The sequence below is a fragment of the Oncorhynchus nerka genome, linkage group LG3, assembly GCF_034236695.1.
Source record: "Oncorhynchus nerka isolate Pitt River linkage group LG3, Oner_Uvic_2.0, whole genome shotgun sequence".
Taxonomy (NCBI): Eukaryota; Metazoa; Chordata; class Actinopteri; order Salmoniformes; family Salmonidae; genus Oncorhynchus; species Oncorhynchus nerka.
In genome coordinates, this window is record NC_088398.1 from 35,317,554 (window position 1) to 35,345,262 (window position 27,709).

General features: G+C 40.8%; 1 pseudogene; it reads left to right on the forward strand.

Moving 5' to 3' along the window:
* Window positions 1-2,446: 2,446 nt before the first annotated feature.
* The window catches only part of LOC115107334 (SLAIN motif-containing protein 1-like), a 41,716-nt pseudogene continuing 16,453 nt past the window's right edge, over window positions 2,447-27,709 (forward strand).

The window sequence follows — 27,709 nt, forward strand, 5'->3', positions numbered from 1 at the left end:
ACGTTTCTCTGTTGTTGTTTGTTTCTTCTGTAAATGGAGTAGGCCTACAGCGACATCTAGTGTTCGTGTCGGGGACAACAGTTGTTTGACAACTGTAGCATTGTAGATAAACCTAACTCTTTTCCTAACCTTAATCTCATTCTCCCAACCTGATAAGTTAATTCACCTAACCTGCTGCGTTAGTTAAAAAAAAACTTGCCACGTTAATGAATCTAACCTGCTATGTAAACAAACCATCTGTGCTGACAAATCATCAGTATCACCGCACTGGGACAAAATGCCTCATTAGTCGTCGCATGCCATGTCACATTTTTTTTTACAATATAAAACCTACACATACAAACGACAACTTCACCCCTGCCCAGACCCACCTGCTCACACCCCGATCTCCAGCGCCCGCCTCAAACTGCACCATTTTGTTTCCATTGTGTTAACGTTAGAGGATTGGTTGATTTTAAGCATACGTTTTTTAAAGACGTTTTTTAAAGTATCATCCAACCCATTGGGTATCTCACTCCACCCTCATGTGCCATGTCTTGAAATATTCAGACAAACGGATTAAAAGTACATTTACATTGTAATTGTTCTGACAGCCAACTCTGCCCATCACTTTTGGACTTCATAGCATTCCCAGAAGGCATGGATTATTGAGTCATTGTTAATTCTACATTTAAGTCATGACTGTCATTGTGGTATACATTTTGTGAATGTTGTCTCTTGTGTGATAAATTGCACACATTAGTTTATATTGGATTAAGAGTACATTTTAATTAACTGTAATTGTGTTAGTTATGTTCCAAAACTCCATCCTTCTTGTGACAATATCCGTTTTTTAAATCTTGCTTCCAATAGTTTATATTTTTTTCTAAGAGATTATCAGTTGGATAGGCTCTCTGCAAGGTTTTGCATATCTTACCTATCCTTTACTGACTCAAATAGGATTCCCTTAAAATTGCTCTGATGTCCAAAATATTTAAAATAAGCATTTCTTGATATTAAACTTTTTGAGTTGCATGTATTTGAAAATATCTACATTAGTCAGTCCAAAATTGCTTTTGAATTCTGTCATGGAAATAAATGTATTTGCTATTTCCAAGTCATTTACGGTTACCATGCCTTTAGTTTTCTGTGTGGACCAATTTATCTTTGAATTCTGAAAAGCTATACAAGGATTGTTCCATAGGGTTGTGTTTTAGGGAGTGATAATGGTTCTGTAGAAAATGTTTTTAAAAAGTATCCATTATTGTTATAGAGTTCTTCACTATTAAGTTGTTAATGTTCTTAGCTTGACCCTTTTGAAAATAGACACAGATTCTGGGGATGAGCATGTACATCTTCAGTATGTACCCATTGTTCCTCTATATCAAATCAAAAATCCAATCAAATTTTATTGGTCGCATACACAGATGTTATTGCAGGTGTAATGGAATGCTTTAGTGCATTTAAATAACTATATGTCACAAGTAAAATCCCTGGGGGTGAGTTGATACAATTCCAAGTCTGGAAGTTTAGAAGATATAGAACGTTCCCTTTTATTCTATGAGTTTTATTTGCCCATTTAAAGTCTGAGCAAGTATACTTTTTTCAAGAATGTTTTTGGTGGGGTAGTTGTTCTAGCGCACGTGCAATGATGTGCAATGATTTCAGAGGGAAAAAACATTACCATTGTTAGAATTAATTCATTTGATATTGTAATATCACAAACCGATGTGGCAGTTTCACCATTACTTATTCCAGTTTTAAAGTATATATATATATATATATTTTTTTTAAAACATTTTATTTGACCCTTTTTCTCCCCAATTGCGTGGTATCCAATTGTTTTAGTAGCTACTATCTTGTCTCATCGCTACAACTCCCGTACGGGCTCGGGAGAGACGAAGGTTGAAAGTCATGCGTCCTCCGATACACAACCCAACCAAGCCGCACTGCTTCTTAACCACTGCGCCACCCGGGAGGCCTAAAGTATATATTTTTGAGAGTACTAATGTTATTGTCCGCACTACAACAAAGAAATAGTTAAATAAAAATACATTTTGTCTTTGAAATATATTATTAAAATACTATAGGTTTACGTTCATTCCTATGGAGAACTGTTCCGTCTGAGGAGTACCAATATGGCAGCCGGTGCCTTCAAAGACTCTTATTGTCCCTTTGAAATCAGCAATCCAGGGATTCTTGGTGCTTTCACGACAACTGGGAACTCGGAAAAACGAGGTCAAATCGTGACGTCAGTGATCTTCAGTTCGGAAAGCTGTGCAGTGCCCTAGCACAGCTGATTCAAATAATCAATCTTGATGATGAGTTGGTTATTTTAATCGGGGGGTGATGATGCCCAAGTTCGGATGACCATTCAAAACGATTTTTCCCAATCAGAGCTCGTGTTTTTCCCGAGTTCCCAGTTATCTTGAACACACTGAAGTCGGAGGTCAGAGATTTCTGAGTTCCCAGTCATCTTGAACGCGGCATAAATACATCATTTGGGCTGAATCTGCACACAGCATTACTACGAAGCACGTCTCAATTGTCTACTTATACAAAGAACGACCCGACCGTAGTGCGTGTCGATTTTGTCTTTCTAAATGCGTGTTTTAACCAATGGAATCTGAAGTGTTGAACCCCTAAATGATGGCGGACGTTAATGGCAACAATACATTTCAAAACGCGGAGCTCGAAGTGATAAAGCTTCAGGAGCTGGTCCGAAAATTGGAGAAACAAAACGAACAGCTCAGGACAAGAGCTAATTCAGTAAACAATTGCAACAATGGCCCACATATATTTCCAACCTCATCGGCCTGTCTGCACGGGAGTACAGCTTGTTCTGCTTCTAGTCTGGTTTTCTCTGCAAATTATTCAAATCCAGCACTATCGCATCCTTGTGCTCTTGGACCATACACTTCGTCCGAGGAACCATTCTCCAATTTCAAACAAAACTCGGTATTTGATACTGATGTGGAGGATGCCACTGTTCTGGACGAGGTCGATATTCTAGACCTGGATACCGTACTCCCGGTTGGAGAGTCTGATCATAGCTGGTATTGATGCTGTTCTATTTTATTGACCCCGTTCCTACCTGGTCTGTGCCATTAATATGTTTATTTTATATTTTATTCTGCCAGCAGCACAAATTATGACGTCACGTTAGTATGGTAATGAGGAAACCGTTTAAATAAAAGCCTGCATTTCAAAACATTGCAATGTGGATAACTCATTCAGAAGATATATATTTTTAATCAGTGGCCAATTGTATTGTGCCAACAAGTAAAGGCAATCAGTAAATATTGTAGAATATGTATATATTTTTTAAAACCAATAATAATAAACAATACTATGGTAACACTGGTATGTTGAGAATATTGGGCTGTAGAGATAACTTTTCTACCTGTCTCAGCTAAAGTGGGGTGTAAAATACTCAGTAGGGTCTCTAATATCCAAATGTGTGTAGTTTTGGAGGGGTACTGTGTCATACATATCCAGCAGCGCTCCGTTCTCCACCCCATCCATAGCCCTCAATAAAATACATTGCAATAGAGACAGTACTTGGGATATATATTGATATATATATATATATTCAACCTGTCTCAGCTAAAGTGTGATGTGAAATACTCGGTAGGGTCTCTACAAACCAAACATGGTTCGTTTTTGAGGGGAACTTTGTCACACAGACTGCTGCTGGCTTTTCACTCTGCCCCTCCATAGCCCCCAATGCAATTTAATGTAGTAGACTTTGCATGGGATACAAGCATTTCGCTACACCCGCAATAACACATGCTAAATATGTGCATGTGTCCAATAAAATTTGATTTGATTTTGGCTTGTAGAGAACTTTTTATACATGTCTTAGCTAAAGTGGGGTGGAAAAAACTCAGTCTATACTAACCAAATAAACTCAGCGAAAAAAGAAACGTCCTCTCACTGTCAACTGCGTTTATTTTCAGAAAACTTAACATGTGTAAATATTTGTATGAACATAACAAGATTCAACAACTGAGACATATACTGAACAAGTTCCACAGACATGTGACTAAAATAAATGGAATAATGTGTCCCTGAACAAAGGGGGGGCGTCAAAATCAAAAGTAACAGTATCTGGTGTGGCCACCAGCTGCATTAAGTACTGCAGTGCATCTCCTCCTCATGGACTGCACCAGATTTGCCAGTTCTTGCTGTGAGATGTTACCCCACTCTTCCACCAAGGCACCTGCAAATTCCCGGACATTTCTGGGGGAAATGGCCCTAGCCCTCAACCTCCGATCAAACAGGTCCCAGACGTGCTCAATGGGATTTGAGATCTGGGCTCTTTGTAGAACACTGACATTCCTGTCTTGCAGGAAATCACGCACAGAATGAGCAGTATTGCTGGTGGTATTGTCATTCTGGAGGGTCATGTCAAGATGAGCCTGCAGGAAGGGTACCACATGAGGGAGGAGTATGTCTTCCAAATCAAAACGTATTGGTCACATACACATGGTTAGCAGATGTTAATGCGAGTGTAGCGAAATGCTTGTGCTTCCGACCATACAGTAATATCAAACAAGTAATCTTAACAATTTCACAACAACTACCTTTTACACACAAGTGTAAAGGAATTAATAAGAATATGTACATATAAATATATGGATGAGCGATGGCCGAACGGCATAGGCAAGATGCAGTAGATGGTATAGAGTACAGTATATATATATGAGATGAGTAATGTAGGGTATGTAAACATTATATAAAGTGGCATTGTTTTAAGTGACTAGTGATACATTTATTACATCCCATTTTTAATTATTAAAGTGGCTAGAGATTTGAGTCAGTATGTTGGCAGCAGCCACTCAATGTTAGTGATGGCTGTTTAACAGTCTAATGGCTTGAGATAGTAGCTGTTTTTCAGACTCTCGGTCCCAGCTTTGACGCACCTGTACTGACCTCACCTTCTGGATGATAGCAGGGTGAACAGGCAGTGGCTCAGGTGGTTGTTGTCCTTGTCTTTTTGGCCTTCCTGTGACATCGGGTGGTGTAGGTGTCCTGGAGGACAGGTTGTTTGCCCCCGGTGATGCGTTGTGCAGACCTCACTACCCTCTGGCGAGCCTTGTGGTTGTGGGCGGAGCAGTTGCCGTACCAGGCGGATACAGCCTGACAGGATGCTCTATTTTTGGTGACAATGCCAAATTTCTTCAGCCTCCTGATGTTGAAGCCTTCTTCACCACGCTGTCTGTGTGGGTGGACCATTTCAGTTTGTCAGTGATGTGTACGCCGAAGAACTTAAAACTTTCCACCTTCTCCACTACTGTCCCGTCGATGTGGATAAGGGGGTGCTCTCTCTGCTGTTTCCTGAAGTCCACAATCATCTCATTTGTTTTGTTGACGTTGAGTGTGAGGTTATTTTCCTGACACCACACTCCGAGGGCCCTCACCTCCTCCCTGTAGGCCGTCTCGTCATTGTTGGTAATCAAGCCTACCACTGTAGTGTCGTCTGCAAACTGTAATGCAGTTACTGTAACTCACAGCGTTGAGATTGTTTGCAATGACAGCAAGCTCAGTCCAATGATGCTGTGACACACCGCCCCCAGACCATGACGGACCCTCCACCTCCAAATTGATCCCCTCCAGAGTACAGGCCTCAGTGTAACGGTCATTCCTTCGTCGATAAACCGAATCCGACCACCCCTGGTGAGACAAAATCGCGACTCGTCAGTGAAGAGCACTTTTGCCAGTCCTGTCTGGTCCAGCGACGGTGGGTTTGTGCCCATAGGCGATGTTGTTGCCGGTGATGTCTGGTGAGGACCTGCCTTACAACAGGCCACCAAGCCTTTCGTCCAGCCTCTCTCAGCCTATTGTAGACAGTCTGAGCACTGATGGAGGGATTGTGTGTTCCTGGTGTAACTTGGGCAATTGTTGTTGGCATCCTGTACCTGTCCCGCAGGTGTGATGTTTGGATGTACCGATCCTGTGCAGGTGTTGTTACACATGGTCTGCCACTGCGAGGACGATCAGCTGTCCGTCCTCTCTCCCTGTAGTACTGTCTTAGGCGTCTCACAGTATGGACATTGCAATTTATTGCCCTGGCCACATCTGCAGTCCTCATGCCTCCTTGCAGCATGCCTAATGTACGTTCACGCAGATGAGCAGGGACCCTGGGCATCTTTCTTTTGCCGTTTTTCAGAGTCAGGAGAAAGTCCTCTTGGTAGTGTCCTAAGTTTTCATAACTTTGACCTTAATTGCTTACCGTCTGTAAGCTGTTAGTGTCTTAATGACCGTTCCACAGGTGCATGTTCATTAATTGTTTATGGTTCATTGGACAAGCATGGGAAACAGTGTTTAAACCCTTTACAATGAAGATCGGTGAAGTTATTTGGATTTTTGTGAATTATCTTTGAAAGACAGGGTCCTGAAAAAAGCATGTTTCTTTTTTTGCTGAGTTTATGTGTAGTTTTGGAGGGGGACTGTGCCGTACATATCCAGTAACACTTTGTTCACCTCTTCATAACTGAGACCAGTAGAAAACTTCTCTCTCTATGGGCAATTCTGTATCCCATGTTAAGTATATTACAGTGTATTACATTAGGGGCTATGGAGGGGGTGGAGAACAAAGTGCTGCTGGATACGTGATCAATAAACTTTGATTTGATTTGTGTAAACTTTCAAATGTAATGACAGTATGAATAATACAATATTTAAAATAAAATACGTCTAATTACCCATTTATTTTTTCAAAGGTGGTAGCAATGCTTTGGAAAACAGTTGTACTGCACTAGAATGCTAAATATTTTTCCCAGTTTTGCATTTCTTCGTAGGTGGACTCTTATTTTGAAAAGGAAAATCGGCAATCGTACTGCCAGCATAATCTCTTTCTGCTTGGAAAACGGTCATTTATATTTATATTCAAATAAAGCGATGCCAATGTCAACACTGTAAATAAGGCAGGCCTATTTACCTCCTAAAGTTGAAAAGGTTGCCATTTTCAAACAATGTTGCAAATTGCCAGCTAACCTCCAATGAAATAATTTTGTTCGAAGTGGTAGCATAAATGTGAATCTGATTTATCCAATTTAAATACATCATTAATTTTCCTGCACTGGCTACAAGTAGGGCTTACCTGTGAAATAGACCATGGTGTCAGCATGATTCCCTGCTAAGTTTAAGAAAATATGTTATGCTACAGATGTAGGATCTTAATTTGAGCCAGTTTGCTACAGCAGCAGGACGTGAATGATTATGTTGATTATAATACATTTACATTTTTGTATGGGTTGATACATTTTTCGTTCAAATTGGAAGCTTTTTAAAAACTCAAATACACTACGTTTGCATTTCCTGCTGTGCAGGAAAATCCTCAGCAATTTAGGAGTGATCAAATCAGGGCTCCAATGTGGCGCAGAGGTCTAAGGCACTGCATCTCAGTGCTAGAGGCATCACTACAGACCCTGGTTTGATTCCAGGATGTATCACAACTGGCTGTGATTGGGAGACCCATAGGGCAGCTTAGGGTTTGGCCAGGGAAGGCCATCTTTGTAAATAATCATTTGTTAACTGACTTGCCTAGTTAAATAAAGGTACAATTATTTTTATTCAAGCTCTTGCATCTGTTCAAAGGCTACATAAAAAAATTGCCTTACTAAGTCAACACTATTAGCCTATGTAAACTTCTACACTAGGCCATTGTTGTCAATCACCCTTGCTTTGATTCCAGTACATACCTTTTACATGTAAAAATCTTTGAGCATCCTGACAAGTGCTGTATAATCAGAATGTAGGCCTATTATTATTCTCTTCACAGTTGAAGCAGTGTGATGAATGTAAGACCATGCCTTCTGCTGTATTCTACAACCCATATAGTACACAGTAAAATCACAACATGTTAATTCAACTCCCAGGGAGTCAAAGTTAACCCTATTTTGGGGTTTATATGGTCCCATCCCCATTTTGTGTTAAAACTACTCTGGCCATGGTGTTGATGGAGTTCAAATGACACTACAGTGGCTTGCGGAATTATTCACCGCCTTGGCATTTTTCCGCCTTACAACCTGGATTTAAAATAGATTTTTTGATGGGTTTTATCATTTGATTTACACAACATGCCTTCCAATTTGAAGATGCAAAATATGTTTTATTGTGAAACAAACAAGAAATAAGACAAAAAAACAGAACAATTGATCGTGCATAACCAGCCACCCCCTCAAAGTCAATACTTTGTAGAGCCACCCTTTTCAGCAATTACAGCTGCAAGTCTCTTGGGGTATGTCTCTATAAACTTGGCACATCTAGCCCCTGGGTATTTTTGCCATTCTTCAAGGCAAAACTGCTCCAGCTCTTTCAAGTTGGATGGGTTCTGCTGGTGTACAGCAATCTTTAAGTCATATCACAGATTCTCAATTGGATTGAGGTCTGAGCTTTGACTAGGCCATTCCAAGACATTTAAATGTTTCCCCTTAAACCACTCAAGTGTTGCTTTAGCAGTATGCTTAGGGCCATTGTCCTGCTGGAAGGTGAACCTCTATCCCAGTCTCAAATCTCTGGAAGACTGAAACAGGTTTCCCTCAAGAATTTCCCTGTATTTAGCACCATCCGTCATTCCTTCAATTCTGACCAGTTTCCTAGTCCCTGCCAATGACAATCATCCCCACAGCATGATGCTGCCTGGAGATGATGTTCTCGGGGTGATGCGAGGTGTTGGGTTTGCGCCAGACATAGCGTTTTCCTTGATGGCCAAAAAGCTACATTTTAGTCTCATCTGACCGGAGTACCTCCTTCCAAATGGTTGGGGAGTCTCCCACATGCCTTTTGGCCAACACCAAATGTGTTTGATTATTTTTTTCTTTAAACAATGGCTTTTTTTCTGGCCACTCTTCCGTAAAACACAGCTTTGTGGAGTGTACAGTTTAAAGTGGTCCTATGGACAGATAATCCAATCTCCGCTGTGGAGCTTTGCAGTTCCTTCAGGGTAATCTTTGATCATTTTGTTGCCTTTGATTAATGCCCTCCTTGCCTGGTCCGTGAGTTTTGAAGGGCAGGTTTGTTGTGGTGCCATATTCTTTTCATTTCCTAATAATGGATTTAGTGGTGCTCCGTGGGATGTTCAAAGTTTCTGATATTTTTTTATAACCCAACCCTGATCTGTACTTCTCCACAACTTTGTCCCTGACCTGTTTGGAGAGCTCCTTGGTCTTCATGGTGCCGCGTGCTTGGTGGTGCCCTTGTTTAGTGGTGTTGCGGAATCTGTGACCTTTCAGAACATGTGTATATATACTGAGATCATGTGACAATTAGATTGCACACAGGTGGACTTTAGCTAATTATGTGACTTCTGAAGGTAATTGGTTACACCAGATCTTATTTAGGGGCTTCATAGCAAAGGGGGTGAATACATACAGTAGAATTTTTTAAAATTTCACTTCACCAATTTGGAATATTTTGTGTATGTCCATTTACATGAAATCCAAATAAACATCCATTTAAGTTACAGGTTGTAATGCAAAACAATTGGAAAAACACCAAGGGGGATGAATACTTTTGCAAGGCACTGTAATTATGTGCCATGTGCGTATTGTTTTATGTCTGATTTCGGGACTTGATACCTCCCAAATTAAATGTTTAACTGTTACTGAGGTTTACATCTTGTAAAACGACAGTGGGGATTTGTTCATTTTAATTTTAATTTAATTTAATTATTTAAAGTGGAACATGAATTGCATCATTCAAGTCACAAGTGTGTCCCGAAGTTGATGGGTTTATTGACCCCCCGCCACTGTCTGGAAGTCACCCCCGGAGTTTCGTCAGCAACACCTGACAACGGAGGGGCCTCTGAGCTAGTTGGTAGGGACGAGGGGGTGGTTTGTGATTTACTGCCTGTCTCTGGTTACTTTTAGTGGAGTTAAAAGTACTCTGTTCCAATGAACTCCAGTTATCACTCCAGGGAGCGTAACACTCTTTTGAGGGTTAAGATAACTCCCAGTAGAGTCAATTTAATAAAAAATAATCAATTTTATCAAAAATGTAACACTGTGATTTCAACTATCCTTGATTTACTGTGTCATTGGCTACCCAGGCTTGTGTATCCTTTTAGCCTGCCTCGCTATAGTTCAGCCTGGAGCTATCTGCTGACTGAAGCTGCTCATATACACTCATACACATGCTGTGTGCGGTGTCTCTCAAATGGCACCCTATTCCCATTGTATAGAGTGCCATTTGGGTCACAGCCACTGACATGCTGACTGGTAAATCCATTTTCATCTGCTGAGGTGTAAAATGTAGCACACTTTCACGCAGCTCAATGCAGCGTTTATCGTATCCCACACTCGCATCGGCTGTATTGATATTCTTCAGTCCATTGAACAGATCCCACCAGTTCTAATCTTTTATAATCGTGACCCAGTTCTGTCTAGTTATGTCTAAGAACTTGCAATAACTGTATTATTCTTCTCTCCCACTCTGCCCTACATTGGAAATAGACTTTGACCAAGATGTATGGTCTTTTACGGAAAGTGTACCACTCAGATTACTTTTAGTGCCAGATTAATGCTGTAGGGCCAACCTGAACCATACTGTGCTGTCTTGGATATTTTGATTCCACATTGTCCAATGGTTCCAGCAACTATGGTTCATAACCAGGCCAGCACCGTATAGCTTGGCTCGGCAGTGTGAAATCGGAATGAGTGTGCCACAGTAGCTTATTACACTCTTTGCAGAATTTGTAGAAAGCGGATGTTTCTGGTTTTCTGGGATACAGTATTGCCCTGAAATGTTTTCCCTGAAAAACTTTAGGTCAGCTTACTAAAATAAGCTAAGATGTACTTTATTGCCCATTAACTTACAGAGAATGGAAGAGCTGCTGATCCTTCTTTTCCACTTGGGTGGGGAAAAGAGGATGAGGAAGGAGAGGTTAGATTGAAATACTCATACTGACAAATAAGCACACACACGCCAGGGTCAGTGCCGTTTCTTGGCAGAAGCAACATATGGGGCCACTAGGGAAGAATTGCAGGAAATTAGCTTTAAAATGGAAACATTTTCTCTTCGTCCCTTTGCAAAATGTGTATAACTGCAAGAAATGTGCTTTAAAGCTGCAAATGTTTCTCTTCGCATTCAAGAGGGGTGCCACTAAAATGTTTTGCTTGCTTGCAACCAAATCTCACTTAGGGTCAGGCACAGCACCCCTGGAGCAGTTGTAGAGGGTTAAGTGCATTGCTCAAAGGCACAACGGCATCTAGTATGATGTCAGCAAACCTCTGTTGCCAGCTCTCTACACCAGATTTCCCCATAGAAATTAGGATTCAAACTGACAATCCTCTAGTTGCTAGCCCACCTCTCTAACAGCTAGGCTACCTGCTACCCTCTACTAACCGACTACTACAATTACTTACCATCCCAGTACTTATTTCGTAGCATCCTATAGTAAAGTATGTGTCATCAGCAGAGCTTTTCAGCAATCCAATGATTAGCGTATAAATTTCACTCAATGGCCACTTCGTTGAGCTGATCGACTGTTACAGTAACATGCTTGTTCATCTTTCCAGTAGTTTGTGTCTGGCTGCCCAAAGTCAATCAAATATTAGAATATACTACACAGCTCAATATATGATTCACAACTCAAAGTGTAGGTTTTAGTATTGAGGAGCTATTAAGAGCATTTGTATCACACAAATGCCAGGACAAATATATTACTGCATTAAATTGGAAAATGTCCTCTCTCGTTTAACTGAGGTCATGAGGCATGTAAAAGTGATGTTCAATAGCCTATATCAAAGAAACACAAAATGGGAGATGATATTAATTAACAATAATTTTGATCCGAATGTCCAAACAGATCCGCCCATTAACATATTTAAAATAATCCCTCTACCTTGCGGATCTGTTTGGACAATTTGAACATTCGGATCAAAATTATTGTTAATTAATATCATCTCCCATTTTGAGTTTCTTTGATATAGGCTATTGAACATCACTTTTACATGCCTCATGACAGATTTGGCTCATTAGTCTATACAGTCCAAATACTGATGATCAACGCTTCTTTGAAAATATATATAATAATTTATCAAACCTACAAGCAATACAAGACTCTATTATTATGGTGGGAGATTATAATACCGTTTTAAATACCTCAATGGACTGTAAATGTAAATGTAATATCACTACAAGCTATAACCCTAAAGGAAATCACAAATATCATGGATATATTGAAACTAGTGGATATATAAAGGTTTAAATACCCTGACTGTCACGCGGGACTAGGTGTGTGTGCAGGAATCAGACGCGGAGAGAGAGTAACGGAGTAAAGTGCTTTACTATTGCACACCAAACTGACAAGCCAAACACAATACAGGGCGCAGGACACTATACCAGACAACTCAAAACCACAGGGTGTCCAGTATAGAAAATAAAATACACCACGACCTAATATGTACACACGTAACAAAAGACAATCCCGCACAAAACAAGGGTGGGTCAAACTACTACATATAGGGAAGCTAATTAAACCAAAATACACACAGGTGAAACTAATAAGACAAAACCAACAGACAAACGAAAAAGGGATCGGTAGCGGCTAGTAGGACCGTGACCACGACCGCCGAGCACCGCCCGAACAGGCAGGGGAGCCAACTTCGGCCGAAGTCGTGACACTGACTTAGTGAGATATGCATGACAGAGGCTCAATCAAGCGGGTCGTCTTGACTACTTTCTCATGTCATTCTCGCTGACACCCAAAAAATGTTAAGTGTTGATAGTGGACAGAATGCGGTCGGACCATCAAATAATTGGCATATACATTACTCTTACATAATTTCCATGTGGGCGAGGATATTGGACATGTAATCAAAGCTTATTGGATGATAACTTGTTTTTAACTAGGACAAAATTAATTTATAACATACTTTTTCCAACATAACATAGGTACTGCAGATCCCCTTATTTTTATTTAACATTTATTAAATGGCAAGTCAATTAAGAACAAATTCTTATTTACAATGATAGCCTACCCTGGGCCAAACCCTAACCCGGACGACGCTGGGCCAATTGTGTGCCGCCCTATGGGACTCCCAATCACGGCCGGTTGTGATACAGCTTGAAATCAAACCAGGGTCTGTAGTGACGCCTCTAGCACTAAATTGCAGTGGCTTAGACCGCTGCGCAACTCAGGGACACTTTTTAATGTGCCTTTAGAAGCCTTGCAATTCAATACTTATCTCTAAAACAAAAGCAATTCAGGTCAAAAGAGTCCATATTAACAAAGGAAATAGAAGGACTAATAGTAAAAAAAACAGTACCATAGAGGCACAGAATAAGTTAGAGGAAAAAGAAAAAGGAATATCCCATTTGACCTGATTGCTTATGAACTTGCCTACACCTAGCGACCTGTTTTTTATTTAATTATATGAACAAAAAATATTATATTTAATTTGTAACGGCAAGCCAGACAACATTAAACACTGCCTATTTATATAATGAATTCGTAGGGCAGAAATTATTCAATATTAAAGCATTAGACATCAGTCATACAAAAGTTATGCTTAAATCTGAACTGGTTCTTGAGCAGATTAGTAAGAATGTCTCACCCCATGTTCAATAATGACCTTTTCCCCTTTATTCAGATTACAGCCTCTCACAGCCTTCGGGTTATTTGAAGATTAAATAATCTCCAAAATATCGCTATTTTTAAAACGAGCCATAGAAAGTTGGTTGTAATTTCAGTTTAATCCACCAGAAAATAAATAATACGACAAATATTAAGGTAAACTATCTGGTCATTAAGGTATATCTCACTGGTCACCCCCAAAGCCAATTCCTCCTTTGGTCGTCTTTCCTTCCAGTTCTCTGCTGCCAATGACTGGAACAAACTGCAAAAATCTCTGAAGTTGGAGACTCATATCTCCCTCACTAGTTTTAAGCACCAGCTGTCAGAGCAGGTCACAGATCACTGCACCTGTACATAACCCATCTGTAAACAGCCCATCTATCTACCTACCTCATTCCCATACAGTATTTATTTATTTATCTTGCTCCTTTGCACCCCAGTATCTCTACTTGCACATTCATCTTCTGCACATCTACCATTCCAGTGTTTCAATTGCTATATTGTAATTACTTCACTGCCATGGCCTATTTATTGCCTTAACTCCCTTATCTTACTTCATTTGCACTCACTGTACATAGACATTTTGATTTATTTTATTCCTCTGTATTATTGACTATGTTTTGTTTATTCAATGTGTAACTCTGTGTTGTTGTATGTGTCGAATTGGTATGCTTTATCTTGGCCATGTCGCAGTTGCAAATGAGTACTTGTTCTCAACTAGCCTACCTGGTTAAATAAAGTTAAAATAAAATAAAAAACTCATGATATCATATAAAGGACTGGTGGAGTTATGTCACACATGTAGATAACAAAAATATCGGGAAATGTCTGCTCTACCCAAAATTACAACCAACTAATTGCAGCATTAACGCTAAAAATGGAAGAGGCAAGTGGAAGGACGAAAAAGTAAGGAATTATATGGGGGATACAACCATCACAGCTCAGATTTTGCTACAAAGAGAAAGAATCATTAGATAATTTGTTTTGGTTACTGTCCATACAGTGGGGAGAACAAGTATTTGATACACTTCCGATTTTGCAGGTTTTCCTACTTACAAAGCATGTAGAGGTCTGTCATTTTTCTCATAGGTACACTTCAACTGCGAGAGACGGAATCTAAAACAAAAATCCAGAAAATCACATTGTATGATTTTTAAGTAATTCATTTGCATTTTATTGCATGACATAAGTATTTGATCACCTACCAACCAGTAAGAATTCCAGCTCTCACTTAGTTTTTCTTTAAGAAGCCCTCCTGTTCTCTACTCATTACCTGTATTAACTGCACCTGTTTGAACTCGTTACCTGTATAAAAGACACCTGTCCACACACTCAATCAAACAGACGCCAACCTCTCCACAATGGCCAAGACTAGAGAGCTGTGTAAGGACATCAGGGATAACATTGTAGACCTGCACAAGGCTGGGATGGGCTACAGGACAATAGGCAAGCAGCTTGGTGAGAAGGCAACAACTGTTGGTGCAATTATTAGAAAATGGAAGAAGTTCAAGATGACGGTCAATCACCCTCGGTCTGGGGCTCTATGCAAGATCTCACCTCGTGGGGCATCAATGATCATGAGGAAGGTGAGGGATCAGCCCAGAACTACACTGCAGGACCTGGTCAATGACCTGAAGAGAGCTGGGACCACAGTCTCAAAGAAAACCATTAGTAACACACTATGCCGTCATGGATTAAAATACTGCAGCGCACGCAAGGTCCCCCTGCTCAAGCCAGCACATGTCCAGGCCCGTCTGAAGTTTGCAAATGACCATCTGGATGATCCCAGAGGAGGGATGGGAGAAGGTCTGATGAGACAAAAATAGAGCTTTTTGGTCTAAACTGCACTCGCTGTGTTTGGAGGAAGAAGAAGGATGCTTTTCTGCAAAGGGGACAGTTCGACTGCACCGTATTGAGGGGAGGATGGATGGGGGCCATGTATTGCGAGATCTTGGCCAACAACCTCCTTCCCTCAGTAAGAGCATTGAAGATGGGAGTGGCCTAGCCAGTCTCCAGACCTGAACCCAATAGAAAATCTTTGGAGGGAGCTGAAAGTCCGTATTGCCCAGCGACAGCCCCGAAACCTGAAGGATCTGGAGAAGGTCTGTATGAAAGAGTGGGCCAAAATCCCTGCTGCAGTGTGTGCAAACCTGGTCAAGAACTACAGGAAACGTATGATCTCTGTAATTGCAAACAAAGGTTTCTGTACCAAATATTAAGATCTGCTTTTCTGATCTATCAAATACTTATGTCATGCAATAAAATGCAAATTAATTACTTAAAAATCATACAATGTGATTTTCTGGATTTTTGTTTTAGATTCCGTCTCTCACAGTTGAAGTGTACCTATGATAAAAATTACAGACCTCTACATGCTTTGTAAGTAGAAAATCGGCAGCGTGTCAAATACTTGTTCTCCCCACTGTATGTAGCTTGTTTTTGGTCACAGGTCACTATGAGAATATAAAGTTTTGGAACTTTCTATAGCTTCACAGCACATTTGAAAAGTACAGCAAATATAAATAATAACTGGATGGTTTTAAGAGCTAGATGGGAAGACTTGAGTGAAGCTGAAGGGTGGGACTAAAAGAAACAAAGTAAAGTATACTTTGTCTGTAAAAAGTATAACGGTTCAGAACTTTTGTGAAACAGCACAGGTTAAAATAAATGCCAAATTTGTAGAAATTATTTATTTCTTAATGCGCTTGAGCCAATCAGTTGTGTTGTGAAAAGGTAGGGGTGATATACAGAAGGTAGCCCTAATTGGTAAAAGACCAAGTCCATATTATGGCAAGAAAAGCTCAAATAAGCAGAGAGAAACGACAGTCCATCATTATTTAAAGACACGAAGGTCAGACAACCCGGAAAAATTCAAGAACTTTGAAAGTTTCTTCAAGTGCAGTTGCAAAAACCATCAAGCACTATGATGAAACCTGGCTCTCATGAGGACCGTGAGGATAAGTTCATTAGTGTTACTTACCAGCCTCAAAAATAGCAGACCAAATAAATGCATCAGAGTTCAAGTAACAGACACATCTCAAAATCCACTGTTCAGAGGAGACTGTGTGAATCAGGCCTTCGTGGTCGAATTGCTGCAAAGAAACCACTACCAAGGACACCAATAAGAAGTACAAACTTTCTTGGGCCAAGAAACACGAGCAATGAACATTAGAGCTGTGGAAATCTGTCCTTTAGTCTGAGTCCAAATTTGAGATTTTTGGTTCCAACTGCCGTGTCTTTGTGAGACTCAGTGTAGGTGAACGGATGATCTCTGCATGTGTGGTTCCCACCATAAAGCATGGAGGAGGAAGTGTGGGGGTACTTTGCTGGTGACACTGGCAGTGATTTATTTAGAATTCAAGGCACACTTAACGAGCATGGCTACCACAGCATTCTGCAGCAATACGCCAAACCATCTGGATTACGCTTAGTGAGACATTTGTTTTTCAACAGGACAATGACAAAACACACCTCCAGGCTGTGTAAGGGCTATTTGAACAAGGAGAGACCTGACCTCCACAATCACCCGACTTCAACCCAATTAAGATGGTTTGGGTTGGACCGCAGAGTGAAGGAAAAGCAGCCAACAAGTGCTCAGCATATGTGGGAATTCCTTCAAGACTGTTGGAAAAGCATTCCAGGTGAAGCTGGTTGAGAGGATGCCAAGAGTGTGCAAAGCTGTCATCAAGGCAAAGGGTGGATACTTTGAAGAATCTCAAATATAAAATATATTTGATTTGTTTAACACTTTTGGTTAGTAAATTATTTCTCATGTGTTATTTCATAGTTTTGATGTCTACACTATCATTCTATGTAGAAAATAGTAATAATAAATAAAAGCCCTTGAATGAGTAGGTTTGTCAACTTTTGACTGGTACTGTGTATATATATAAATATACATATATATATACAACAACAACAAAAAATCTATATATATATTTACAAAAAAATATATGGATGATTGGAAATGGTGCAGACAATTACATTGAGGAATCCACAATCTATCTGCAATATTAAAGCTGATCTACCCCCCCTCTACAAAAAAAATATCAGTAGTCTGAATGATCAATAAAGGCTGTAAGTGTCACAGATTGGACCTTTAATACTTTTAGGTGTGCTCTTTATCCCACTGGTTTTATCGACACCCACAACCTTTCAAGGTATTAAAATGCCTATATTTCTATGCAGAAAAGATATCAGAAAATCTCTCTTACCAGGTCGAAGTGGACATGAATACACAAACACTTTCTGCATTGAACACATACCCAGTTACAGAACAGTGTTGTGGTTGTTGTATTAATTGCATCGACGTCTCCTCTAACACTATGCCCTGGGCTATCTTCTCTATTTATTTTAACACACGATTCATTCATCGTCCTCTGTTCCAGGCTATATGTGTGTCCTAAGGCCAGGCTACGGGGCGAGTGTTTCCTTAGTCCCCTCCAGTGGAGCAGGCAGGTGCTGGACCACCCAGGCCCTGAAGTGGAGGTGGCCAAGAGGTCCCTGTGCCACAGACTGGAGCAAGGTAGCATACCTGAGACTGCCTTTTATCTGTCTGACTGCACAATACACTTGTCTCACTCCTCTTTACCTGTCTGCACACATGCACATCTGTCTCACGGCTGTTTGATCTGTGATTACCTCAAGAAAGAGAGGATAGATAGATTTAATTTATTATTAAAACATGTACATACAGCAGGGACAGGGATATCAGAGACTTACAGGGCCTTCAGAAATAATAAATACCCCTTGATTTAATCCACATTTTGTTGTGTTACAGCCTGAATTCAAAATAGATTAAATATATATTTATTTATTATATTTCTCACCCATCTACACACAATTCCCCATAATGACAACGTGAAAACATGATTTTAGACATTTTTGTTAATTTATTGAAAATGAAATACTGAAATATCTGATTTAAATATGTCTTTACACCCCTGAGTCAATACTTTGCAGAAGCATCTTTGGCAGCGATTACGGCTGTGAATCTTTCTGGGTACGTCTCTAAGAGCTTTCCACATCTGGATTGTGCAACATTTGCCAATGAAATGTTTAAAAATGATTCAAGCTCTGACAAGTTAGTTGTTGATCATTGCTCAACAACCATTTTCAGGTCTTGTCATAGATTGTCAAGTAGATTTAAGTCAAAACTGTAACTCGGCCAAACATTCACTATCTTCAAGGTTAGCAACTCCAGTGTAGATTTGGCCTTTTAGGTTATTGTTCTGCTGAAAGGTGCCAGGGTGTGTATGAAGGCGAAGTCAGGTGCAGGAGAGCAGAGTATGATTAAATAAAGCGCACTTTATTATAGTTTCAAACCGGGAGCACAACAAAACAAACACGCTCAAAAAACGTAACAATAAAGTAAAGCGCTTAACGAACATCACTTGACATGAAAACAATTACACACAAGACATGATGGGAAAAAGAGTGTTAAATACAAGTAGATTGAATGGGAGATTGAAAACCAGGTGTGTATGAAGACAAGACAAATGGATATATGAAAAATGGAGCGGCGATGGCTAGAAAGCCAGTGACGTCAATCACCGAACGCTGCCTGAACAAGGAGAGGAGCCGACTTCGGCGGAAGTCGTGACAAAAGGTGAATTCATCTTCCAGTGTCCGGTAGAAAGTAGACTGAACCATGTTTTCCTCTACGAATTTTGCCTGTGCTTAGCTCGGTTCCATTTATTTTTTTATCCTGAAAAACTCCCCAGTCCTTAACTATTACAAGCATACCTATAACATGATGCAGCCGCCACTATGCTTATGGAGAGTGGTACTCAGTAATGTAGTGTTATTGGATTTGCCACAAACATAACACTTTGTATAAAAACAAGTTAATTGCTTTGCTACATTTTTTGCAGTATTACTTTAGTGCCTTGTTGCATGTCTTTGAATATTTTTGTTCTGTGCAACTTCCTTCTTTTCACTCTGTCAATTAGGTTAGTGTTGTGGAGTTGTTGACCCATCCTCAGTTTTCTCCTATCACAGCCATTAGACTGTAACTGTTTTAAAGTCACCATTGGCCTCATGAGTGGCTTCCTTCCTCTCCGGCAACTGAGTTAGGAAGGACTTCTGTATCTTTGTAGTGACTGGTTTTTATTTATTTATTTCACCTTGTCACGATCGTCGTAAGAAGCGGACCAAAGCGCAGCGTGGTGGGAATGCATCATTTAATAGATGACAAAAAACACGAAGTAAACTGTACAAAAACAATAAACAAATAACGACCGTGAAGCTATCATAAGAACTGTGCTGACACAAGCAACTAACATAGACAATCACCCACAAACAAACAGTGAAACCCAGGCTACCTAAGTATGATTCTCAATCGTAGACAACTAACGACACCTGCCTCTGATTGAGAACCAAATTAGGCCGTAACATAGAAATCCCAAAATCATAGAATAACAAACATAGACTGCCCACCCCAACTCACGCCCTGACCATACTAAATAACGACAAAACAAAGGAAATAAAGGTCAGAACGTGACACACCTTTATTTAAATCAAATCAAATTTATTTATATAGCCCTTCTTACATCAGGGTCCAGAGTAACGCTGAGGTCCTTCACAGTTTTATTTGAGACGACTGTACAACCATCAAGATTAATTGTCAGATTCAACAGAAGATCTCTTTGTTTCTTGGGACCTAGAACAAGCATCTCTGTTTTGTTCGAGTTTAAAAGTAGAAGGTTTGCAGCCATCCACTTCCTTATGTCTGAAAACACAGGCTTCTAGCGAGGGCAATTTTGGGGCTTCACCATGTTTTATTGAAATGTACAGCTGTGTGTCATCTGCATAGCAGTGAAAGTTAACATTATGTTTTCGAATGAGATCCCCAAGAGGTAAAATATATAGAGAAAACAATAGTGGTCCTAAAACGGAACCTTGAGGAACACCGAAATTTACAGTTGATTTGTCAGAGGACAAACTGATATCTTTCCGACAGATTTTTTATTTGTTTATTTATTTTTTATTTCACCTTTATTTAACCAGGTAGGCTAGTTGAGAACAAGTTCTCATTTGCAACTGTGACCTGGCCAAGATAAAGCATAGCAGTGTGAACAGACAACACAGAGTTACACATGGAGTAAACAATTAACAAGTCAATAACACAGTAGAAAAAAGGGGAGTCTATATACATTGTGTGCAAAAGACATGAGGAGGTAGGCGAATAATTACAATTTTGCAGATTAACACTGGAGTGATAAATGATCAGATGGTCATGTACAGGTAGAGATATTGGTGTGCAAAAGAGCAGAAAAGTAAATAAATAAAAACAGTATGGGGATGAGGTAGGTAAAAATGGGTGGGCTATTTACCGATAGACTATGTACAGCTGCAGCGATCGGTTAGCTGCTCAGATAGCAGATGTTTGAAGTTGGTGAGGAAGATAAAAGTCTCCAACTTCAGCGATTTTTGCAATTCGTTCTAGTCACAGGCAGCAGAGAACTGGAACGAAAGGCGGCCAAATGAGGTGTTGGCTTTAGGGATGATCAGTGAGATACACCTGCTGGAGAGGGTGCTACGGATGGGTGTTGCCATCGTGACCAGTGAACTGAGATAAGGCGGAGCTTTACCTAGCATGGACTTGTAGATGACCTGGAGCCAGTGGGTCTGGCGACGAATATGTAGCGAGGGCCAGCCGACTAGAGCATACAAGTCGCAGTGGTGGGTGGTATAAGGTGCTTTAGTGACAAAACGGATGGCACTGTGATAAACTGCATCCAGTTTGCTGAGTAGAGTGTTGGAAGCAATTTTGTAGATGACATCGCCGAAGTCAAGGATCGGTAGGATAGTCAGTTTTACTAGGGTAAGTTTGGCGGCGTGAGTGAAGGAGGCTTTGTTGCAGAATAGAAAGCCGACTCTTGATTTGATTTTCGATTGGAGATGTTTGATATGAGTCTGGAAGGAGAGTTTACAGTCTAGCCAGACACCTAGGTACTTATACATGTCCACATATTCAAGGTCGGAACCATCCAGGGTGGTGATGCTGGTCAGGTGTGCGGGTGCAGGCAGCGAACGGTTGAAAAGCATGCATTTGGTTTTACTAGCGTTTAAGAGCAGTTGGAGGCCACGGAAGGAGTGTTGTATGGCATTGAAGCTCGTTTGGAGGTTAGATAGCACAGTGTCCAAGGACGGGCCGGAAGTATATAGAATGGTGTCGTCTGCGTAGAGGTGGATCAGGGAATCACCCGCAGCAAGAGCAACATCATTGATATATACAGAGAAAAGAGTCGGCCCGAGAATTGAACCCTGTGGCACCCCCATAGAGACTGCCAGAGGACCGGACAGCATGCCCTCCGATTTGACACACTGAACTCTGTCTGCAAAGTAATTGGTGAACCAGGCAAGGCAGTCATCCGAAAAACCGAGGCTACTGAGTCTGCCGATAAGAATATGGTGATTGACAGAGTCGAAAGCCTTGGCAAGGTCGATGAAGACGGCTGCACAGTACTGTCTTTTATCGATGGCGGTTATGATATCGTTTAGTACCTTGAGCGTGGCTGAGGTGCACCCGTGACCGGCTCGGAAACCAGATTGCACAGCGGAGAAGGTACGGTGGGATTCGAGATGGTCAGTGACCTGTTTGTTGACTTGGCTTTCGAAGACCTTAGATAGGCAGGGCAGGATGGATATAGGTCTGTAACAGTTTGGGTCCAGGGTGTCTCCCCCTTTGAAGAGGGGGATGACTGCGGCAGCTTTCCAATCCTTGGGGATCTCAGACGATATGAAAGAGAGGTTGAACAGGCTGGTAATAGGGGTTGCGACAATGGCGGCGGATAGTTTCAGAAATAGAGGGTCCAGATTGTCAAGCCCAGCTGATTTGTACAGGGCCAGGTTTTGCAGCTCTTTCAGAACATCTGCTATCTGGATTTGGGTAAAGGAGAACCTGGAGAGGCTTGGGCGAGTAGCTGCGGGGGGGGCGGAGCTGTTGGCCGAGGTTGGAGTAGCCAGGCGGAAGGCATGGCCAGCCGTTGAGAAATGCTTGTTGAAGTTTTCGATAATCATGGGTTTATCGGTGGTGACCGTGTTACCTAGCCTCAGTGCAGTGGGCAGCTGGGAGGAGGTGCTCTTGTTCTCCATGGACTTCACAGTGTCCCAGAACTTTTTGGAGTTGGAGCTACAGGATGCAAAGATAAGATCTAAACCAGGCCAGAACTTGTCCGTCTAGACCAGTTTGGGTTTCCAATCTCTCCAAAAGAATGTTGTGATCGATGGTATCAAAAGCAGCACTAAGGTCTAGGAGCACGAGGACAGATGCAGAGCCTCGGTCTGACGCCATTAAAAGGTAAGTTACTACCTTCACAAGTGCAGTCTCAGTGCTATGATGGGGTCTAAAACCAGGCTGAAGCATTTCGTAGACATTGTCTTCAGGAAGGCAGTGAGTTGTTGCGCAACAGCTTTTTCAACAGTTTTTGAGAGGAATGGAAGATTCGATGTAGGCGATAGTTTTTTATATTTTCTGGGTCAAGGTTTGGCTTTTTCAAGAGAGGCTTTATTACTGCCACTTTTAGTGAGTTTGGTACACATCCGGTGGATAGAGAGATGTTTATTATGTTCAACATAGGAGGGCCAAGCAGAGGAAGCAGCTCTTTCAGTTGTTTAGTTGGAATAGGGTCCAGTATGCAGCTTGAAGGTTTAGAGGCCATGAATATTTTCATCATTGTGTCAAGAGATATAGGACTAAAACACTTGAGTGTCTCAGTACTAAAACACTTGAGTGTCTCTCTTGATCCTAGGTCCTGGCAGAGTTGTGCAGACTCAGGACAACTGAGCTTTGGAGGAATACGCAGATTTAAAGAGGAGTCCGTAATTTGCTTTCTAATGATCATGATCTTTTCCTCAAAGAAGTTCATGAATGTATTACTGCTGAAGTGAAAGCCATCCTCACCTGGGGAATGCTGCTTTTTAGTTAGCTTTGCGACAGTATCAAAAATACATTTTGGATTGTTCTTATTTTCCTCAATTAAGTTGGAAAAACAGGATGATCCAGCAGCAGTGAGGGCTCTTCGATACTGCACGGTACTGTCTTCCAAGCTAGTCGGAAGACTTACAGTTTTGTGTGGCGTAATTTCCATTCCAATTTTCTGGAAGCTTCCTTCAGAGCTCGGGTATTTCTGTATACCAGGGAGCTAGTTTCTTATGACAAATGTTTTTAGGTTTTAGGGGTGCAACTGCATCTAGGGCATTGCACAAGGTTAAATTGAGTTCCTCAGTTAGGTGGTTAAAACCTTTTTGGGATAGGGGGCAGCATTTTCACTTTTGGATGAATAGCGTGCCCAGAGTGAACTGCCTCCGACTCTGTCCCAGATGCTAATATATGCATATTATTATTAGTATTGGATAGAAAACACTCTGTGAAGTTTCTAAAACTGTTTGAATGATGTCTGAGTATAACAGAACTCATATGGCAGATGAAAACCTGAGAAAAATCCAACCAGAAAGTGGGATATCTGAGGTTTGTAGTTTTTCAAAGCTTGGCCTACCGAAAACACAGTGTCTATGGAGTCAAGTTGCACTTCCTACGGCTTCCACTAGATGTCAACCGTCTTTAGAAACTGGTTTGAGGATTCTACTATAAAGGAGGGGCTCATGAGACCTGTTTGAGTCAGTGGCCTGGCAGAGTGTCTCAGGCTCGTGACTCGCGCTCCCGACAGAGTTATCTCTTGTTCCAGTGCTTTTCTTCAGACATAGGACATCTCCGGTTGGAAGCTTATTGATGTTTTATGTTAAAAACATCCTAAAGATTGATTCCATACATCGTTTGACTTGTTACTACGACCTGTAATGGAACTTTTCGAGTTTTTGTCTGGACGAAGTGCTCGCGCCTCATGAAGATGGATTACTGGGCTGAACACGCTAACAACAAGTGGCTATTTGGACATAAATGATGGACTTTATGGAACAAATCAGTCATTTATTGTCGAACTGGGATTCCTGGGAGTGCCTTCTGATGAAGATCATCAAAGGTAAGTGAATATTTATAGTGTTATTTCTAACTTCTATTGACTCCAAAATGGCGGATATTTCTCTGGCTGGATTGGGCTCTGAGCGCCGTTCTCAGATTATGCTTTTTCCGTAAAGTTTTTTTGAAATCTGACACAGCGGTTGCATTAACTAGTTGCTCCTACCCTCTACTTTTTTGAACATTTTGTTAAAAATCGCGCAACATTTCAGCGCCCTGCTACTCATGCCAGGAATATAGTACGTTCATATGGTTAGAATGAGAAAGAATGGCTCCCACGCCCACTTCTGACGCGTCAACCTCGACAACGAACTGTCTAGAGACGTCAGGTGTAACAAGGATAGGTGCCTTCTGATGAAGATCATCAAAGGTAAGTGAATATTTATAGTGTTATTTCTAACTTCTATTGACTCCAAAATGGCGGATATTTCTCTGGCTGGATTGGGCTCTGAGCGCCGTTCTCAGATTATGCTTTTTCCGTAAAGTTTTTTTGAAATCTGACACAGCGGTTGCATTAACTAGTTGCTCCTACCCTCTACTTTTTTGAACATTTTGTTAAAAATCGCGCAACATTTCAGCGCCCTGCTACTCATGCCAGGAATATAGTACGTTCATATGGTTAGAATGAGAAAGAATGGCTCCCACGCCCACTTCTGACGCGTCAACCTCGACAACGAACTGTCTAGAGACGTCAGGTGTAACAAGGATAGGTGCGGATGTAAACCGATTCTTGAGGAGATCAAAAGCTCCCTGGGCGGAAACGGACCACTTAACTTCTTGCTCCTACCCTCTACTTTTTTGAACATTTTGTTAAAAATCGCGCAACATTTCAGCGCCCTGCTACTCATGCCAGGAATATAGTACGTTCATATGGTTAGAATGTGTGTATAGGAAACCCTCGGACGTTTTTAAAACTGGTTAAATCACGACTGTGGCTATTACATAACGTGCGTTACATCGGAAAGCGCAGGAAAACCTGATCACAGAAAATGGAAATAAATATCCTTGCGCCACTTCCAGCAATTGTTAACAGTGAGCCGAATTAGATAAGACCGAGCATTCAACTCCCACAGCATCCCCATGTTGTCTAGTCTTGTGAATTGAATCATCTTTGATTCTTGGTTGAACCGAAAACAGGGGCACCACTTACCTCCAGTCTCCGCCCAGATCATTCTGGAAGAGCTCTCTCGTGAAATTTTTTCCAAGACGACAGCTAATGATTTTTACATCGCCTACGGATGATTTTTAAGCTTATTAACGTTTACTAATACCTAAAGTAGCATTACAAACGTATTTTGAAGTGTTTTGTGAAAGTTTATCGTCTACTTTTTGAATTTTAAAAAATGACGTTACGTTGTGAAATCGCTGTTTTTTTTTTCATCACACAGTCTACATATAACGATATCTTGGCTTTATATGGCCCGATTTAATCGAAATAAAGACCCAATAGTGTTTATGGGACATCTAGGAGTGCCAACAAAGAAGATGGTGAAAGAATGACTGTTTTCTATTTTATTGTGCGGTTTGTGTAACGCCGAAATGCTAATTATTTTGTTTACATCCCCTGCTGTGCTTTTGTGTTGTAGTGTATTGGTGCATGCTATCAGATAATAGCTTCTCATGCTGTCGCCGAAAAGCATTTTAAAAATCTGACTTGTTGCCTGGATTCACAACGAGTGTAGCTTTAATTTGATACCCTGCATGTGTATTTTAATGAACTTTTGAGTTTTAACTAATACTATTAGCATTTAGCGTAGCGCATTTGCATTTCCAGAGCTCTAGTTGGGACGCAAGCTTCCCAAGTAGAAGCAAGAGGTTAAGGAGAAGTCTCTTCAGTTCTGTGAATAACAGTTGTAACTTTTATCAATGTTTATTATGAGTATTTCTGCAAAATCACCAGATGTTTTGGAATCAAAACATTACTGCACGTAAGGCGCCAATGTAAACTGAGATTTTTGGATATAAATATGCACATTATCGTACAAAACATACATGTATTGCGTAACATGATGTCCTATGAGTGTCATCTGATGAAGATCATCAAAGGCTAGTGATTAATTTGATCTATATTTCTGCTTTTTGTGACTCCTATCTTTGGCTGGAAATATGGCTGTGTTTTTTTGACTTGGCTATGACCTAACATAATCATATTTTGTGCTTTCGCTGTAAAGCATTTTTTAAATCGGACACGATGGGTAGATTAACCTCATAGTCCGCCCCATCCCGCATGCGGTATCGTTACTACAGCCTCAAGCTCATTACCATAACGCAACGTTAGCGATTTCTAAAAATCGCAAATGAAATGAAATAAATATGCCTGCTCTCAAGCTTATCCTTTTCTTAACAATCCTGTCGTCTCAGATTTTCAAAATATGCTTTAGAACCAGAGAAAATCAATAATTTGTGTAAGAGTGGTGATAGCTAGCTTAGCATTTAGCGTTAGCATTTAGCACGCAACATATTCACAAAAACCAGCCAAGGAATCAAATAAAATAATTTACCTTTGAAGAACTTCAGATGTTTCAATGAGGAGACTCTCAGTTACATAGCAGATGTCCAGTTTTTCCTGAAAGATGATTGTGTAGGACACATCGTTCCCTTTTGTTACTATGCATTTGGCTACCGAAACTAACCGAAAATTCAGTCACCTACACATCGAACTTTTTTCCGAATTAACTCCATAATATCGACTGAAACATGGAAAACGTTGTTTGAATCAATCCTGAAGGTGTTTTGTCATATATCTCTTCATTGAAATGCCGTTGCTGGAAGCCTGCATTCTTCTGTGATTCGGATGGAAAAATACTGGGAGCAGACTTTTGCGCACCAAATGCCACGCAGACACCAAGCGGGACACTTGGCAATTGTAGTCTCTTATGGTCAATCTTCCAATGATATGCCTACAAATACGTCACAATGCTGCAGAGACCTTGTGGAAACAAGATAAAGTGTCCGTTGATTCCTGTCGCATTCACAGCCATATAAGGCGATCATGGAAAACGTAGCCTCAAAAATCCTGTTCATTTCCTGGTCGGTCATACATCTTGGTTTTGCCCGAAGCATTTGTTCTAAGGGACTCACAGTGAAAATCTTTGCAGTTCTGGAAACGTAAGACTCTCTTCTTTCCAAAACTATCAATTCCAAGCATATTCGAGCATCTTTTCGTG